We start from the raw sequence: 20757 nt of genomic DNA, 5'->3' as shown, positions 1-20757 counted from the left end.
ACATTTTTAACTCATCCTCAGGTCACAAATTGTTACTATAGTAACTCATTACTAAAAATCTGAGAAAACAATTAATGATCAGTCATAAAATTGGTCTAGGAAAACAATTCGTCCAGTACAGGCAGAAGCCATAGGGCAAAGGGTAAAGACACCTTGCCAATAAACCGACAGCATTACAGTTTTACAATATCATAACAAATCCAAACTAACACAACTACAAAGACAAAATTATAACTAATAGTGTACGGAAAATTAGGGCTTGGAACCAGGAGCTTACCCCAAGCAACCATACACTCTTCGCTAGTAGCGCTAGCATGATTAGCTTGACACTCACTACCTGCATAATCAAACACATCAGACTATGTCCAACAATTAAACCAATTATTCAATAACAAAACACTCACATAGATCCAAAATATGATTTCTACAAATCGTACAGTTGTCCACCACAATATCTGCATCAATCAAAGTACATTAAACCATACAAGAAAACAAACAACTCTCTTGCTTCATAAACTTCCATCTGAAAGTGACCGCTTTCTTTCCTGCCTGCGCAATAGCATTCTCTAGTGACCATATTTCTGAAACTCCCATTCGCTATTATCTGCAAAAGAAAAACAATAAACACCTTGTTATAAAGATAATTAAAAAAGCATCATGATGAAAACATACCAGTTGTGTACCTAGAGGGCAAGCTTGACGTGTTTTCAACAAACGCTAACACGGTGGAGATGGAGCGCATGGTTGCAGACACCTGCGTAGTGTTGTAAGAATCGCTAGTCGCTAGTCGGGCGGTGACCGACTAGCGATTAATCGGGATTAATAGGGATTAATCGGAATTAATCGGATTGAGATTTTTATATCTAATTTTAGTTACATATATACACACACATTTTTATATGTAGTTTTTTAAAATAGACATGTTTTGACCCCTCATTGACCATTTTTTTAAGTAATTGAAAGGAATTTATAAGGCTTGGTCAAAATTTGGCCGGCGTCCGGACAAAATTTGGCCAGAATAGGACCGCCCTTGATCGCCTAGCAATTAATCGACCACTAATCGGTTAACCTCCGATTAGTGATTAATCGGGGATTAATCGAAGACTAGTCGATGGTACAGTTTGGTAAAACTCATACAGTAAGATATAATATTTTAGGGGTGTAAGCAAGCTGAGCCGCTTGGATAGGATCAGACTTATAAAAGTCGGAAATGACCCCAACTTAAACAAGCTTGAGCCGAATTCGACCCTCATATAAACCTCAATTAACTTACAAGCTCAAACTTTATGTACTAATATCCTTTAGGCTAGTGAGCCTAAGAGACGGAAGAATTAAATTATTTAAGCAACCATGTGTAACTTAATAATATGTGAAAGCCCTAAACAGTAACCCATCCCCCACTGCCCTACATACGTCAACATGTATAGTTTAAGGAAACTGAACATACTATGTACGAAATATGAGTTAGATAATTATATTTTTTATTAGGAGTGATTATTTGGTATGAATTATGATAAAAGTTTGGGGTGGAAAGCATACGTCGAAACAACTAAAAAACTATTAAAATCAGAAGAAGTAAAATAGTAATATGTAAACTTATTAACTTAATTATCAACAATAACTCTTTTCAGAGTTCTTTTTAAGGCCCCTAAATCTGGTCACAGTGTAGGCTATTCAGGTAAAACATGACTTGACACTTAGGGACGGTTTATCTCATTAGAACTGATTATCTGCTGCTTCTTAAAATAAGAAACTCTTAAGTTGTTAAATAGTCTATTTGTTAAATAATCAACCATCAGCAGTTTTTAGAGCATTCACAAACACGTCTTAGTGTGATTATCACTAAAGCATGAAAACAAGGAGTAATTAAAAAGCTTCATGGAAAACAAGGAGTGATTAAAAAGCAGCTTCAGGGAAAACAACACTTGTTTCAAAGAGTATCGTTCAGTTCAAAATTGTTGAAGGCTCAAGAAGCCCCAAGATGCAAAGAGTCTTTGGGCCCTGAGTCTCATTTTTGTGTTATGTAAAAAGCGACATATGGTAATTTGTAAAAAAAAAAAAATATGTATACTAATGGATATAGAACTCAAATATTAATTTATCAGACATGTGGTCTACTTATGTAATTATAGTGTCTAGCATGCATGCAAACTAGTAAATTAAGTAGCTATACACATATTGGTCAATTACTAATGTGCATAGTGCATACATGCATATTGTTAGGCAGACAAACTCATTAAAAATCTAAAGTGCTGAATGAATAAGAGGTCTGAATGGGTAAGAGGCTCTGAACCAGTAAAGTGCTGTTTGGTAGCACCTCTGAATAACTGTGTAAAATGACATTTTTACCCCTCAACTACTTTGTGCTGAATAAAATTGAACCGAGTTTCCATACAAATAAACACAATCTATTCATAATACTAAACATATATACATACAACAGATCATCAAACCACTTTCATACAAATATGTTCATAATATAGAACTATTTATAAAACTTTTCATACAAATTTGAACATATATACAATTTGTTCATATATACACATAGCAGATCATCAAACCACTTTCATATAAATCTTAAGATATATACCTGGCGCTTTCTCTAAAAGTGCCTTCATCACATGAAGATCACATGAAGATCTGTAGACAAAAGCACCATTAGTGTTAACATATGTAGACCCAACATAATCTATAATGCGAAGTGATTAATTAAAACATTTAATTGTCATGAATAAAGATTAGAAGGGCCATTTATGTCATTATGTTTTGATAGTTAATAACAATAGTAAGTCTCAGGGACTGTTTGTGTAAAAGTTGTATAGTTTGAGGGTTTAGATAGCTGATTGGAAAGTTGTAACGGATTGTCTGTTAAATAGCCGTTAAGGTGACAGTTGGTAGTTATCGATGAAATGAATTGAGCCTTTTCCCTCTGTTCTGTCTTCTTTCCATTTTATCGTAACAAACTGGTATCAGAGCTCTCGATCCTCTCGGAGCTCCTTATCCACCATTGTTTCCGATCAACCACCGTTGCCACCGTTCAATCACTGTCAACCACCGTTCAACCACCATTCAATCTGATTCACCATCAAAATTCGTCCTGTTCGCTCAGCTCAGATTAATCTTCTTTCAATTAATCAATTAGCTTCGTTTCTAACTGGATTAATCTTCTTTCGGTTAATCTTTCCGTTCAATTCTGTTCCGATTAATCTTCTTTCGGTTAATCATTTCAATTTTTCTTTGTTGAATTCGATTTCATTCATTCTGTGTTTTTTTTATTCCAATTGAATTTGTTAATGACAACAAGGCAACAAGAAATGGATCATGTAGAAAAGATAGCTAAAGATAATGTTAGTACACTATGTCTGTTGACTTCGTCTTGTATCATGTCATGTAATAGAATTGATAGATTAGGGCTCGTAGTTCGAGAAAGTAGGTTTTAGGAGTTTTAGGGTAATTCCGCTTGAAATTACCATCTTGGTAATTCCGCTTGGAATGGTTAATTCCGCTTGGAATGGTTAATTCCGCTCGAGAGTTAATTCCGCTTGAGATTTAACAAGTTAATTCCGCATGGAATTAGCTTTAGCTAATTCCGCTTGAACTAAACTTGTTAATTCCACACGGAATTAAACGTCTATAAATACCCTATAATCCCGTTTCATTTGGCACGGAATTAGAATTTTGTAACGAAGTGCTGCCAAATTGTGTCCAGGTGCTGTAAGACTATCAAATCAATAATAGTGACATATTAAAGAGTATCAGGCTGTTTCCACGTCCGTTTCATTGATTCCACCTTTGATTCGAATCCAAAACTCTTCTGATTGGCTCGTTTGGGTCAAACAACGATCCTACAAGTGGTATCAGAGCACAGGAGGAGGAGTTCTACAAAATTCAGCTTGATTTCATCAGAATTTGATACTTCTACACCTTCTTTTCTAAATTGAACTAGATTTAATGGTCAAAATGGACTGAATTTCACACATTACATGCGAAATTGTGTTTTAACAAAGCCTTGAGAGAATCAGATCAAAATTCGGATTAAAAATGACTAAAATGGATCAAAAACCTAATTCTGTTTGAACGAACAGCTTAATTCCGCTTGAAAAGTTGAGACAGTTTTAAACGAAATTACTAATTTCGTTTGAATTACACCTAATTCTGCTTAAAAAGTGTAATTCTATTTAAAAGGTTCACACGGAATCAGTTATTCCGCTTCAAAGGGGTAATTCCGTTTGAAGATTTCGTTTGAAACAAGTGATTTCGTTTGAAAGTCCTTATTCCGTTTGAAGTTTTAATTTCGTTTGAAGTGTCATTCAGGAATTCCATTTGAAATCTGATTCCGCACCAAAGTAATTTCGCACCAAAGTGATTCCGCTTGAAATCATTATTCCGTTTGAAAGTCAGTTTTTCGTGTCAAGATCATTTCTCGTCAACCGAGTGTCGGTCTGTTTCAAGTTATTTGATATTGTTGAAACTGATTGTGTTTGTTTGTTATTGTGTCCAGGTACATTGTTTCAAGAAATTTTCATCATGGCTGAAGAATTTTACAACACTTTCTACAATGCGTTTACCTCAGATACGTTGGAAGCTTCAGATGTTACACCCAAAGCGATAACAAAATCAATTAAAGACAACATTAAACATGATAACTTTTATGGAACTTACTCTAAACCACCTAAACTTGAAAACATTGAGGACTACATTTGGTGGAAAGAAAGGATTATCAACTAGACTAAAGCGTATGCACATGAAAGTTGGTTTTGCTTGGAGTTTGGCTACGATAAACCTACTGATGACAAAGGAGAAGTAATCCCGCTCAAAAGTTTTACAGAAGAAGACAAATGAAGATTCTCATATGAGCAGAAAATGATCGCCTTGATTCAACAATCGATTCGAGATGATATTTTTTCGTTGTTAATTCATGATGGGTCTTCAAAATCTGTGTGGGAAGCTTTGCAGGTGAAAGCTGGGGGGGGGGGGTTTAAACAAATCAAGAAAAACAAAATTGCGTTATTAGATTTGATTTGTTCGATAGTTTGAAAGGAGAGACTGTTAGACAAATGATTGAACGCTTTTGTCACCTAAAAATTGAACTTGAAAGGTATGGAATTGTGAAAACAAGAGAAGAAATAATTGACAAAGTAATTGAAGCGTTACCACGAGCTGATCAGTGGCAGACGTTTGTATTCATATTGAAAAATGATGCTTTATATGATACAATTTCTCTTGATGTTTTGTTAGAAAAAATTGAAAGTCATGATCTGGAGTTGCAAAAGCAAAGCAAGATGAGCAGTTCGTTGCATCATCAGAATGTTGGTCTGTATTACAAAGGCAATTTACCTTCGGTGAAAGCTGATAGTTCACCAAAAACAACATTCAGTGGTGAGAGGACAAAAGAACCTTAGACAAGCTCATCAAGTTACAATTCTGGATATCATTCATCTTCAAAAACCAGTTCTGAAGAATCAGAGGAGATATTGTGCAACATTGCTCTTAAGTTGAAAAATTCTCCGGCTATGAGCATCAATGCAGCTAAACAGCAAATGAGCTTTCTTGCTTCAGTTCTGGAATCATATGAAGGTCTAGTTGAAGGCAAAATTGGAAATTCTGAATGACCAAAGAAGACTACGACCAGATTGATCCAAAAGAGATGGAGCTCATAGATATTCGCCGGTGTTTGGCTAGTTGCATTCGCAGAGCTCAGAGATACATGGAGATTACCGAGAAGCAATCATTAGGTGGTCCGTCAACGAAGCTTGGATTTGACAAATCCAAAGTGACCTGCTTCAGATGTAAGCAAAAAGGTCATTTCAAGAGAGACTGCAACAATTCTGCAGTTAGTCATAATGAACAACCTTTCAACGATGGTTATTACCGAAAGGCAATCTACCAACGAAGCAAAGAAGAACCAAAATTGATTGAAAATAGTACAAAAGAAAAGTCAAGAGCTTGTGCAGTTTTCCATGATGATGAAGGTTATGACTGGAGTGACATTCTTCCAGAAGAAGATCGTATTGATTATCGATTCAAAATTAGAACAAAGGAAGATGTAGAAACTCTTCACAAAAAAACATGATCATTATGCTTTTGTTGCTGAGATAAAAGAGAAAACTCGAGAAGAGATTTTGAGAGAGAAAACTGAGAGAGAAATTTTCATTATTGGATGCAAAATAGAAAAGATGGAGGAAGAATATGAAAATGCTGTTCGAAACAAAAGATGGGATAAAAAACAAGAATGTTATGTCAACAAAGAAGGTGAACCAGTTGTTCCCAGAAGTGACATAGTTCACGATGATGTTCTTTTAGTAATTCCTCGATCCGGCGAATATTATTCGAATGTTGCAAAGGACAAAACATATGCAAAAAGGCTGGATAAAATCATCAGATATGCTATGACAACAAATCTGAGGAAGAGGAATGAAGAAAGAATGAAGAAGAGTATTGAGAATCTGGTTGATGATTTGAAGAAGGTTGCTGAGGAGGTCAAGGTTGAAGAAGTAAAAATTGAAGTTGCTAAAGAAGAAAATGAGAAGGTAGTTGAGAAAGAAAAGCTGGAAGAGATGGTAGTTGAAAAAGAAAAGACTGTGTCAGAAGAACAACAAGTTGAAGAAGCTCGGGAGAAGCTAGAAAGTTTGGGTGAAGTGAAGAGTGATATTGGTGCTGGTGAAGAGAAAAAGAAAGATGCTGATCAATAAACACCAAAGTGCCAATCACTGAGGTAAATTCTGATTCTGAAATCTTAAAAATGGTTGAACAGTGCAAGAAGTGCATGGAACCATGCAGTGCTTGTACTGAGAAAGATGAAAAGTTCAGAACAGGAGATCTTGAATTCACCAAAATCGAAGAAATTTTCAAAGAAAAATGCAAAGAAATGTTAGAAAACGAAAAAGTTTTATAAGATAATAATGAAACGTTTTCAGAAAAGTGTAAAAAGTTAGAAAAAGAAAATGAAAGTTTGAAAGAATAGGTTTCAAAAATAACAGAAAAATGTGATAAAAAAGAAAAAGTTTGTCAGGAAATGAAAAAGGAGTATGATTCAATAAAATTAGCTTACCATATTACAAAAGGATCATATGAAATAGTAAAAAGTGAAATGAAACTTGTTCAATCAAGATTGAAATATTGTTCTGAAACAACTGATACGTTTAAGAGACAATATGAAATAAAGCAACAACTTGTAAATTCTTATATTGAGGATGTTGCTAAACTTAAGCGTCAGATTGCTGATTTAGAACAGGATAATAACAAGTTAAAAAGTTATCACGCATCGTCATATGTGCTTGAACGTATTTTCAACATAAAACCGGATGGAAAAGATTCTGAGCAAAACAAGAAAGGTATTGGCTCAGAGTTTAATCAAGTTCCACCACCGGAAAAGTTTGTCTTTTATGATGGTGAAAAGGTCGAAAAAGCTTTCAACATGGTAGATCAATTACCAGACAACATTGACGTAACCTATTCCAAATCTGATGATTCTAGTGATTCAGATGTGGTAGGTAAGGTCGTTGAAAGTGTGTTGAAAGAAGAGTCAGTTGAAACAGGTAATTCTGAATCACAGGATGAAAATGAAGGTAATTTTCATGATGGATATCTGAAAAACACAAAATCCAAGAAAAATTTGAATGATGATTCAAAAGGATTGGTTTATACCATGATTGGATCGGATAAATTATTCTTAGATGTTGTATTCCCAATTCAGAATGTTGTTTCAGAAAAGATTGACAAAGTTTTCAAAATGGTTGAGATTGAAAAATCTGAAATTCCAAAGTTTGCTGGAAAAGGTCACAAAACTTTTTATAACAAAACTGATTTCAAGAAGAAAAACATGAAGGCTGGGTTGGGTTATAAGAAGAAACAAAGTTGGAAAAGAAATGAAATGCCAAATTATCAGGCAAAAATGAATTTTGTTCATGGAACAACTTCAGAAGAAGAGAAAGAACTAAAATTTAGACAACAGTCTAATGACGAGTTCTTAGCTCAAAAGAAAAAGCAACAACCACAGGTCAACGATGTGTCCAAGAGAACATGTTTCAATTGTGATCAAATTGGACATCTTGCACGCAAGTGTCAAAATCTAAAACCTGTTGATGTTGAGACGAAAAAGAAGCTTGAAAATGTTGAGAAACAAAAATTTGAGAATGTGAAACAAAGGTCAACCAGATTTGATTCGAAATAAACTTGGAGGTACAACACAAACAAGTTTGCTTCGAATGAAAATTGGAAATCAAATCTGAACAGGTTTGATTCAAGACAGACTTGGAATTCTCACACACCCAGATTAAGAATAAAACAAAGTTGGAAAATATCAGTTGATATGACAAAACCCCAACAGTTTTGGAAATCAAAAGTTGTTGTTCAAAATCAAAATGTTCAAAAAGACTCACTTTTTTACAAAAGAGGTGCTTCAAAAGGTCAAACTTGGTCAGTTAAGAAACCAATGAGTTCAAAAATGGATGAAAAAGTTGAAGTGCAAATTGAAAAAGCCTTTGTTCAGAATGACAAAGATTTCTGAAACTGAATGATGCATATTGTGTTGAAATGCCTAAGGTCAAACAGACCTGGGCTAAATTGTTCAAGTAATTGAATAGTTTAAATGTGCAGGTGCTCAACAAATTCGAAGATTGTTATAATGAAAGTTGGAGCAGCCTGGCACAACGAGGGGAGGAGGCTGCTGAACCCTGGTTTGGTTGAAACAGGGAGTTTATTTGATTTCTGTACATAAATAAACCATATTTCAAAAAACCCTAAACATTGAAAAATTAAAAACCAAAAATATGTTTTTCATTTTGTCAAAAACTTGAAAAATAAAAAATATGTTTGTTTTTAATTTTTGTCAAATATTCAAAAATACAAAAATATGTTATTTGAATATGCCGAAACCCTCATGGTGGAACAAACATGATTAATTTCACTAGATTGAAAAACGGTTTTCAAATTGTAAAAGATCAATGTGTTGTAAATCATGGGGGTATTTACTATTTTTCATGTAATTCAGTACACTTTAACAAAAAATGGATGTCGAGGCAAAGCTATCTACATCGGTTTGTCAAATTTTCTTTAAATGGTTTTGAATTTTAGGGGGAGTAAGAGTTTTTAGAAAATACAAAAACATTTGAAAATTTGAAAAAGTCAAAAACATGATAAAATTCGAAAAAGAGTTTTTGTGTAAAAAGAGGAAATGACAGTACATCAGTAGACAATCATAGTACGCTAAAGAAATGTAATGCTAATATAGTGTTAAACGATCTCACTGATGATATGCCGATAGGTTTTTATACATTTAGTAAACTTTTTCGGGATATAAACTTACTTATTTCGTGGGGAATCTTGTTTGAAAGAACCCTCTTTCTGAGATACTAGGTCTTTATACTCAGTGATATCTGGGGTATTATCCCGGGACTTCTGATTTTGCGGAAGCAATGGCCTAGTCCCCGTATAATACTTTCTGCTTGCTTGAAACATAGCATCGCCCTCAGTACAAAAAATGATGAAACATTGCAAAATGCTAATCATGTGCTGTTGAAGAAAAGATTCTCTAAAGGGAACACACCAAAATTCGAACCGTCATCTCTCTGCTGAACGGAAGTTCTGACCTGAGCTCTCACGGTTTTGCATTTAACCCTTTACAGATATCATCTAGGTATACTCACCTGTAAGACTGAATATTGGGATCTGGATACGGGAGTATATTCAAGAGGTGGGACACATGAATAAGTTTAAGTTCTTAATACACCTAATTCGTATCCTGAATCAGTTGAAATTTGTGTAAAAATTTAAGTGGATCAGTATATCGACAATCTAAGTGAATTGTTTAATTCTTAATCTGTAACTAAGCTCAACGGTACTTGTGACTTGTCAGAAACTGATATGATCCTCTAACACGAACTCAAACAAAAATATGTTTGTAAATATTTCTTTACTGCTTTATATTTTCAGAAAAATCCAAAAAGATTTTGATTTCATCTTTAGTTTGGACAACATATTTTGAATGCTGAGTTTCAAAATCTATATATGTTAATTGTGTTTCTGAAAATAAAACAAGTTCATTAATTTGAAACTTGAAATTTTTAACAAAAATCAAAAACAGTTTGTGATATCTCCAAGGTCATTAAATTGGACATGGATGATTAACTGTGAGGGATTTGGATGCTTATATTGTTAAAGAGCCAGTTTCCGATCCGATTCATTGAAACTGCCAAATTTTTGAAGATAGGGGAAGTAATTAGAGAGTTTGAAAGTGTCACACCCCCAAAATCCACCATGCGGAGTTCCACCGCTTGGAGGCGTGACGTGACCAGGATCGAGCCACCAATCATATTGAACAACGTAATTAAGTAAATGAAATCAACCACAATACGATTGATGACCAAAGCTAGTTAACTAAGTTTAGTTTAAACAGCGGAAGCTTAAGCGTAAATCCAAAACATAAGTCCATAGTTTATAAGTTGAAGTTCAAAACGCAAGTTTAATAAGTTCATAAGGATTTAAATACTAAGCACGGAACATAACAGTCCGTACATATTAAGTCGATATAAAATGAGGGACTTATGATAGAGTTTTGTCTAGTAAGTTTAAGGTTGTTGTCCTACACAAGGAGGACGAACGTACGTAGTTCTCCCAAAGAGAATACGCAGGATTAATACTGGCATCCTACCCGAGGAGGATGGCCGTACATATCCTACCTAAGTAAGATATGTAGATTCTGTTTTAATTCTTTAACCCATTCCCAAACCACCGGGAATCCCATGCCTTAGAAAGTGTGTGAACTCACCTCGGTTTGCTCGGTTAGATTCTCAATATAGCTAACAGTCAAGGTCGGTCAATCACGTCCTAGTATGATTTACCAGTTAGTCATTTAGTGGCTTTCAAATAGAACACAAAGTTCCTACACGTATCTATCACATAACATGCATCACTTTAACGGTTTATGCCCTCTAAGTTTCCCATCCATTCCCCCCTCAAAATCAAACATACGATAATGCACATAACATATATAACATGTTAGATCATTCACGGATAGCATACTCGGCATTTAGACACGCAAGTCACAACTTATCTCAATTCAGCATTTATATTCAAAACCGGCTGTTTTCGGACATTTATAATAAAATAGTTAAATTATTCCAAAAATTCCCATATTTTTACAGGATGTCTTAAACGTTCCATATTTTATTGTGTAAAAATATCGGGTTCCGGTTAATTACCAATATTTTATAAAAATTCATTTTCCGGACTGAACTCAGATTTGTGTATTTCTGACCACAGTCCACGAAACAATTTATTAAAAATTCATCGAGTGTCCGATTTACGAAATTCCAGTGGGGTAATTACATATGCATCGGTTGTCATCTACTGTACAAATTTCATAGTCCGATTCATCACAAAACTCAGGTTATGACTGAAAGTATAACACCCATTTATTGCTGTCAAAATTCAGCTTAAGTTGCTGTTACAAATTAACACTTTAAAAATAGTAAACGAAGTCTAAAAATTACGATTCCAGTGCCATTAGAACCGTATTTTATAACACATAAATCTAGGATTCAGAAAATACATTTTTCGTTAAATTATGGTCCTGTTACAGCCAACTGAAGTTGGCTGTAAAGCTTGGACAGATTCTGTTTTTAGTCTCTAGCTTACTAGTTTGTGTTCGGTTGATCCCGTTAATCATATTTAGTGATCGTAACAACATCCCACATCAATATCAACAAGTAAATCAGCAAATACTCGGTACATATCAAAACAACTTCATACTAACACAAGTACATCATGTTTCATCTTCTTGGTTAAACCCTTTTTAGTGTTCTTGTGAAATAAACATCATTCTACAAATATTAGCCATAAAAGTAAGATAATCAAGGGTTAAACGAGAGCTTACTACTAACTTATAGCTAGGGTAGAATCTATTGAGAATATGATGGTGAAAAAGACTAGAACAAGCTCCTTAGAAAGTCCTTCAAGTTGCACCTTCCATGGATGAACTTCAAGCTTAGAATGAACTTGTTAATGGAAGAGATAGATGATTGGAAGTGGTGGTGATGGGTTTCGGTTATGGAGGAACCGAATTGAGAGAGAGAGAGAGTGGGAGTTTGAGTGTGTAATCTAGAGAATGATGGTTGTGATCTCAAGACTTACTTATAATCATCATTCACATATCTTGGACACTTACACAAGCAAGTAATCCAATAACAAATAAGATAAAATCTTCTCAAATATGTGGAGTATGGTGGATGGACGGTTCATGAGGGAGGAGAGAGAGATGTTGAGTGTTGTAAGAAATGTGATCTTAGAAGATTATGTAGAGATTTAAAGAGATATAGAAAGATTTATAAGGGATTCTTGTACATACAATCTAGCCAAGATCAAAAGAAATATATGGTGGGTCCCCCATGGATATGACCGAAATTTCAAAGGGGGGAGGGGGTCTTGATGTAAAATTTCAACTAGATGGTAAATACTAGTTACTTCCAAATATAATATTCCATATATTAGTTTGTAGGGAAATTTAGCGGGTGTTATGATATACGGGGATCATAACTAGTCAAGAAATAATAACACAGTGTGTTAGACAAATATTTGGTGTCCCGGGTAATGTCCGGTTGTTCGGTCGGATACTGTTCTGTTAAAGTGTTTAATTATTCCGCAAGGCGTCTTATTCATATTTGTAACACAATTTATTCCTAACACATAGGAAAATATTCAGGACCATTTAGTCAAGTTTTCTGCATACTGCTAGTATGCTAACACGCACATGTAAGTATAACACAGTAATCAGAAAACAGCTAAATAATTTAGCACAGTCATCAAGCACTTAAATTATTATTAAATAAATTGTACAGATACATGTAAATTTGAGGGTTGTCACAGAAAGAGCCAGATTACAATTTCTGGAAAATTCAAAAGATTGTTACTTATAAATGTATGAGTGTTGCAGATATTGTACCAGACTATGATCCCGACAGCAGAGTCTAAGGGGGAGTCTGAAGACGAGCTCAAAGCAAGGGGGAGCTTGTAACCAGAAAGCAAGGTGTCGATCCCTAAAGCACGGAAGCTTGATGAAAGGGGGAGCCTGGGGATTTGAAGAAAGATAGTTGGATGCTTACAATGTTAGACGATTTGGAAAGAGCCAAAAGACTGATCAAGACTGAAGATGTGTCATGCTAAAGATTAGACGCTGAAGACATCGTCAACATCGAGTCTGTTAGTGCACTATGTCTGTTGACTTCGTCTTGTATCATGTCATGTAATAGAATTGATAGATCAGGGCTCGTAGTTCGAGAAAGTAGGTTTTAGGAGTTTTAGGGTAATTCCGCTCGAGAGTTAATTGCGCTTGAGATTTAACAAGTTAATTCCGCACAGAATTAGCTTTAGCTAATTCCGCTTGAACTAAACTTGTTAATTCCACACGGAATTAAACGTCTATAAATACCCTGTAATCCCGTTTCATTTGGCACGGAATTAGAATTTTGTAACGAAGTGCTGCCAAATTGTGTCCAGATGCTGTAGGACTATCAAATCAATAATAGTGACATGTTAAAGAGTATCAAGCTGTTTCCACGTCCGTTTCATTGATTCCGCCTTTGATTCGGATCCAAAACTCTTCTGATATGCTAGTTTGGGTCAAACAACGATCCTACAGATAATTCTCAAGCCATTCAATCTCAACAATCTTTAGTTGAAGAAAACTCCAACCATGTATAGAATTTGCAGATTCAGATGGTAGAAGTTTGTAACCAGTTGAAAGAACTCAAAGAAGTGTGTCACAAAATCACAGAGGGTTGATCAGAGATTGGTCCGATTGGGTAGACTGGATTTTCCAAAGTTTAATGGTGAGGATGTTGAGGGATGGTTGTACAAATGCCATCATTTCTTTACCATGGATAAGACTCCAAATCAATTGAAAATGCAATATGCTGTTGTAAACCTGGAAGGTGTGGCTTTACAGTGGCACCAAGGGTATGTTTCCAGCCAAGATAGAGAGTTGGAAGAAATTGAGTGGGAAGATTATTCAAGATCTATTCTCAAAAGCTTTTCAACAAGATTATCTGAAGAGCCAATTGAGGAATTAAAGAATTTGCAGCAGACAGGTACTTTACAAGAGTATTGTGATGCTTTTGATTCATTGCTGAATAGAGTTAAACTGTGTGAGGAATATGATGCTGGATTGTTTGTGGCTGGTTTAAAACCAGAAATAAGATGCTTGATGAAGATTTTTAAACCAAGAACAGTGAGAGATGCCATTGCTATGGCTAAACAACAAGAGGTTGTGTATCACACTCTATTCGGGAATAAAGACACCAAGAAAAGTAACACTTACACCCCATCTTTTCAGAAAACCAATAATAATAATACTTCCACTGCAATTACACCCTATAAATCAACTTCTTCTTATATTAATACAAACAATCTTTCCTTACTACCTACCCCTCCAGCCAACAAGATGATCAAACCTATTAGAAAGGTGTCTACCAAAGAAGCTGAAGAAAAAAGAGCCAGAGGTGAATGCTTTTGGTGTCCTGAGAAGTATACATCTACTCAAAACTGTAAGTTTAAACAGTTGTATATCTTAATTGGGGATATAGAAGAAACTGAAGAGGCAATTAATGAGGTAGTGTCAGTACATGAACTTCTAATAGAACCCCACATTTCTTTGAATGCTTTAATAGGAGTTCCATCCTTTAGCACTATGAGAATAGTGGGAACTATAGGCTCAAGAACTTTATATATCCTGATTGATTCAGGTTCGACTCACAACTTCCTTAAGAAAAGTCTGGCTTTAAAATTGAAGTGTCCAACCCAAGCTGTTACTTCCCTATCAGTGATTGTGTGATTGTGGCTGATGGTAACAAATTATCCTGTGTGGAGCTGTGTAAAGATTTCCAATGGGTCATGCAGGGTATATGGTTCAAGTCTGATGTGTTTTTGTTACCATTAGAGAACTATGATATGGTATTAGGGGTCTAGTGGTTACAGAACCTAAATAACATTGTTTGGAACTTTAAAAGTCTTACAATGCAGTTTCAAATTGGTGAACAGAAATTTGAGTTGAAGGGTACTAATAATCAGAACTTGTCTTTATGTTCTGTGGATGGAATCTGAAGGCCAAGAAGTTCAGGCTCAACTATTTAGTATTCAAGTATCAGTCAGAGGAACTTTTCAACACCAGGCTAAGGTGAAAGAGATCTTAGAAAAAAAGTTAGTAGAGGAGTTACTGGAGGAGTTTGCGGATGTGTTTCAAGAACCCATTCCTTACCACCTCCAAGACAATGTGACCATAAAATTGAATTGATTGATGAGAAGGCAACAATCAATCAAAGAGCTTACAGATATCCAGTGGGTGAAAAAGATATTATTGAGAAAATGGTGCAAGAAATGAAGGACATGGGTATCATAAGAGACAATGTAAGTTCTTTTGCATCTCCAGTAGTATTAGTCAAGAAAAAAGATAGGTAGTTGGAGATTTTATGTAGACTATAGAAAGTTGAATGAGAATACAGTAAAAAATAGATTTCCTATTCCTTTGATAGAAGAATTAATTGAGGAATTAGGAGGGGCTGTGGTGTTTTCTAAATTGGACTTAAGGTCTGGCTATCACCAAATAAGAATGCACAAAGATCACATCCATAAGACTGCTTTCAGGACTCATCAAGGCTTATTAGAGTTTCTGGTACTACCTTTTGGACTTACAAATGCCCCTGCAACTTTTCAAGGGCTCATGAATGCTGTTTTCAAGCCACTGCTGAGAAAAAAGGTATTAATTTTCTTTGATGACATTCTGATTTACAGTAAAGATTTTCAGCAGCATTTAAAAGATTTAAGGGATGTATTATTGATTTTTAGAGAGAATCAATTGTTAGCAAAAAAATCAAAATGTAGTTTTGCTGGTTCTAAGGTAGAGTATTTAGGGCATGTGATTTCACAAGGAGTGGCCACTGATCAGTCAAAAATAGAAGTAATAAGGGACTGGCCTGTTCCTGTGATTGTCAAACAATTAAGAGGTTTTTGGGTTTGAGAGGATACTATAGAAGGTTTATATCTTCTTATGGGGCAATAGCAAAACCACTCACTTCCTTGTTACAAAAAGATGCATTTAAGTGGTCAAATACAGCCCAACACGCTTTTGATCAGCTAAAACAGGCATTGATGCATGCACCTGTTTTATCTATGCCTGATTGGTCTAAGGAATTTGTAATTGAGACAGATACCTCATCTAAGGGGTTGGGAGCAGTGTTGATTCAAGATAGACATCCAGTAGCATTTGTTAGCAAGGCTTTATCGACTAGACAATGTTCTTTATCAGTGTATGAGAAAGAACTCCTTGCTATTCTTATGGCAGTGAAACATTGGCATCAATATCTAATATTGAAGCATTTCACTATTAGAACTGATCAGAAGAGTCTTAAGCACTTATTAGAACAGAAAATTACTGCTCCTTTTCAACATACTTGGCTCAGCAAATTGATGGGATATGATTATTCTATTGTATACAAAAAAGGAGTTGATAATGGTGCAGCTGATGCTCTCTCAAGAATTCATGGTGCAGCCTTGTTTCAGATGGCTTTGTCTAGTTATGAACCTCTTTTGTTGTGCAGAATTAAAGAAAGTTTGGTGAAAGATAATGCAGCCCAAGAGCTTATTCAGAAGTTACAACAGGGAGATTCTATTGATAAATATACTTGGGATAGGAAGTTTATTAGAAGGAAGAACAAGTTATGGATTCCAAATGATGAACAGCCCAGGAAGGACACTTTAGTCATTTGTCATTCCTCACCACAAGCTGGTCATTCAGGTATTCACAATACACTTCAAAGATTTAAAGATATGTTTTATTGGAAGAAGGCAACTAGTGACATTAAGGAGTTTTTTAAAAAATGTGACACTTGTTTAAAAGCAAAGTATGAAACAGTAGCATATCCTAGGATACTAAATCCTTTTCCTACTCCTGTCACTAATTTTTCAGACATCTCAATCTCAAAGGATTTCATTGGGGGTCTGCCCAATTCTCAAGGGTATGATTCTATCCTGGTCATTGTGGATAGACTTACTAAATATGGACATTTTTTGCCATTAAAACATCCCTACACTGCTGTGAAAGTAGCTCAAGTGGTCATGGATAATGTGTTCAAGATTCATGGTTGTCCACAAACTATTGTTTTTGACAGGATGCTCTATTCTTAAGTAAGTTTTGGAAACAATTGCTAAGGTTGCAAGGTATATCCCAACCTTTATCTACTGCCTATCATCCACAAACGGATGGACAAACAAAAGTTTTAAACAGGTGTTTGGAAACATACCTGAGGTGTATGGTAATGACTGAGCCACACACATGGGTTAAATGGTTAGCATTAGCACAATGGTGGTACAACACTACTTGGCATTCTGCTATTCAAATGTCTCCATACAAGGCTTTGTTTGGAATGGATCCTCCTATCCATTTACCCCACATTCCACTAGATACTAATGTTGCTGTTGTGGAAGAATTTTTTACAGCAAGGGAAACAATGGTGGACACACTCAAACAAGCTCTTTTCAAAGCCAAGAATCGAATGAAGCAATTTGCAGATCAACATAGGTCTGAAAGATCATTTGATGTGGGTGAATGGGTGTATCTCAAGTTACATCCATATGTTCAGACCACTTTAAGAACTCACAAGTATTCAAAACTGTCCCCAAAATACTATGGACCTTTTCTTATAATAGCTAAAGTGGGACCAGCTGCTTATAAGTTAGACCTTCCTCCTGGATCTCAAACTCATTCAACATTTCATGTTTCTTTGTTGAAGAAGGCTGGGGGACCTCTTGAGGTGGTCCATCAAATTCCTGAAGTGGCTAGTAATGGGCTGTAACCATTCAAGATTTTGGACAGAAAGCTGGCAAAGCAGGGCAATAGGGCAGTTGTTAAGTTTCTTATCCAGTGGAAGAATCATCCTCTTCATGATGCTTCATGGATGGTGGCTGATGAGTTTATGCTGAAATACCCTGAGTTTTCTGTTGATTCTTGAGGTCAAGAATGCTTAAGGGGGAGTATTGTCATGAATAAAGATTAGAAGGGCCATTTATGTCATTATGTTTTGATAGTTAATAACAATAATAAGTCTCAGGGACTGTTTGTGTAATAGTTGTATAGTTTGAGGGTTTAGATAGCTGATTGGAAAGTTGTAACGGATTGTCTGTTAAATAGCCGTTAAGGTGACAGTTGGTAGTTATCAATTGAAATGAATTGAGCCTTTTCCCTCTGCTCTGTCTTCTTTCCATTTTATGGTAACAATTAAATACTGCAAGTAATATTTCATAAGTAGGTTGCAGAGGAAATAAATAAATGTAAGAGTTCACCGCAAACAAAGTGAATTATGCAAATGTGTGAACCAACAACTATGTATGAAGTTGATCATGAAGAATGGCCCGTAATTCATTCTTTTGTAACATCTGTCATCAATGAATTTGTAATTATATTCGATATGTGTGTTTGTTTGGTACCTAAATGGCGAACCAACAACTATGTATGAAGTGATTAATTAGAACGGTTCAAAGCGAGGCTTGTAGCTCGCGGTTTCTCACAAGAGTATGGTGTCAATTTCGAAGACACATTCAGCCCTGTGGCCAAGCTAACAACTGTTCGTGTTTTGTTGGCTATTGCTATTAGTAAAGGGTGGACTTTGACTCAGATGGATGTCCACAATGCTTTCCTCTATGGAGAGCTTGATCATGTGATTTTCATGGACCAAGCAAGTGGGTTTGTAAGCAAAGAACACCAAGATTATGTGTGCAGGTTAAAGAAGGCGATTTACGGGTTGAAACAATGACCTAGAGCATGGTTTGGTAAGATTGCTTCTGTGCAACAATCAATCAGCCATAAAGTTTGCTGAAAATCCAGTATTTCATGCTCGGACAAAACATATCGAAGTTCATTATCATTTCATCAGAGAAAAGGTTTTAAAAGGTGAGATTGAGATGAAGTGGGTTGACACTAATAATCAAGCGGCTGATAAGTTCACGAAGTGTCTTTCAAAGTTCAAGCTTCTGGAGTTTTGCAGCAAGAATAGGTGTGTTTCAAGTGAAGATTGAGAGGGAGTGTTAAAAAAAGGGATACAACTTCACTTTTATGCACGTGCAGTGGTCATGCTTCATTTAGTTGTTTTTATTTTATTTTGATTAATAGTTAGTAGGAGTTGGTCAAAGTTACTCAGTCAAGTTTTGTAGGATTAGAACGTTGGGTAGTAGTGGTGTAGTGGCCCTAATTTCATGCTCTGTTCTGTTATTTATTTCCCTTTGTATCTGCAGTTTTATTTATCAGAAATTGAGTGGTTTTCATTCAGGAGATTTGTTCTCTATATCACTTTGTGAGAATTCTGTGTTGATTGTGTATCAAAAGATTATCACTTGTCTGTTCATGAATACCTAAGCTCAAAAGTGACTCTCACGAATAGTGCAGCGCCTCAAACTTAAAGTGCGTTATAAATGTGCCCAGATTTAGCGATTAAAAAAAAAAAACCATAATGCATGTGCGCTTTTGCGGCTCTGAATACTTTTAACACATCCTCGGGCCACAGATTGTTACTATATTAAACTCATTACTAAAAATCTGAGAAAAGAATTTACGATAAGTCATAAAATTGGTCTAGGAAAAAAAAGTCATCCAGAAGCCTTAGGGCAAAGGGTAAAGACACCTTGCCAATAAACCGATAGCATCACATTTTTACAATATCATAACAAATTCAAACTAACACAACTACAAAGACAAAATTAAATAATCAAAATTAGGGTTTAATACCAAGAGCTTACCCCAAGCAACAGTACACTCTTCACCAGTAGCGCTAGCCTGATTAGCTTAACACTCAATACCTGAATAATCAAAACACATAAGACTACATCCAACAATTTAACCAATTAGTCAATCACAAGACACTCACATATATCCATAATATGATGTCCACCACAATATCTGCATCAATTAAAGTATAAACAGATGAAGAACGACGGTGTTCCACTTCTTGATTTCGAAACGCTTCAGTTTCTTTGACAAAGATGATGGAGAAGGACCATCCATGGTTACGTCTGAATCCATTGATGTTCAACAAAATCGCCGGTTAATTTGGTCCGGTGTTAAAAGTGCAAACGAATTGGAATGATCTCTGATAACGCCATGTGGTGGTTAACTTCATAAATTTTATTTTAAATCAATAATTGACCCTCCTTGCCACCCTCTGATTGACCATCCTCGTGACTCTCCGTTTGACCATCCTCTTCACCCTCCGATTGACCCTCCTTGCCACCCTCCGAATGACCCTCCTCGTCACCCTCCTGGTATTCCTCCTCCCTGAGATAGCTAGAACAACTTTTCATAACACCATCAAATAATTTTTTGTTCCCCCTGAGAAAAAAAATCAAGTTATTTATTTCATAGTTTGCCAACAAAAAATAAAAAATAAAAGCCGTTACCATTACCGGATACTGCTTGGGCTCCATTCCTTTCCAAACACCCCACAGTGTGGGGCGTTGAAAAAATTCTGTCAAACACCTTATCCTTCAACCCAGGGGTTTTGGATAGGTCGGTGGCATCCACGTTGTACATAAGGGTTGCACCTGAGGCTTCCAACATTGTAATATGACCTTCGGCTCTTTTGTATGTACGAAATGCCATTTCTGTTGAACAAAATCTCAACAAAATCAATATTGATGATGAACACAAAACAACGATTTCACAATACTTACCACGTGTGTCAAACGAGGTTGCGATGATTTGTTTTGCAACTTCTTTTG

At 35.6% G+C, this 20757-nt stretch overlaps 1 pseudogene; it reads right to left on the bottom strand.

The window, feature by feature from the left end:
- Positions 1–566: 566 nt before the first annotated feature.
- Positions 567–20062, bottom strand: LOC110869311 (annotated as a pseudogene).
- Between the last annotated feature and the right edge of the window lie 695 nt (positions 20063–20757).

This window comes from Helianthus annuus, chromosome 7, assembly GCF_002127325.2.
Source record: "Helianthus annuus cultivar XRQ/B chromosome 7, HanXRQr2.0-SUNRISE, whole genome shotgun sequence".
Taxonomy (NCBI): Eukaryota; Viridiplantae; Streptophyta; class Magnoliopsida; order Asterales; family Asteraceae; genus Helianthus; species Helianthus annuus.
This window is presented reverse-complemented; position numbering and strand designations above follow the sequence as displayed.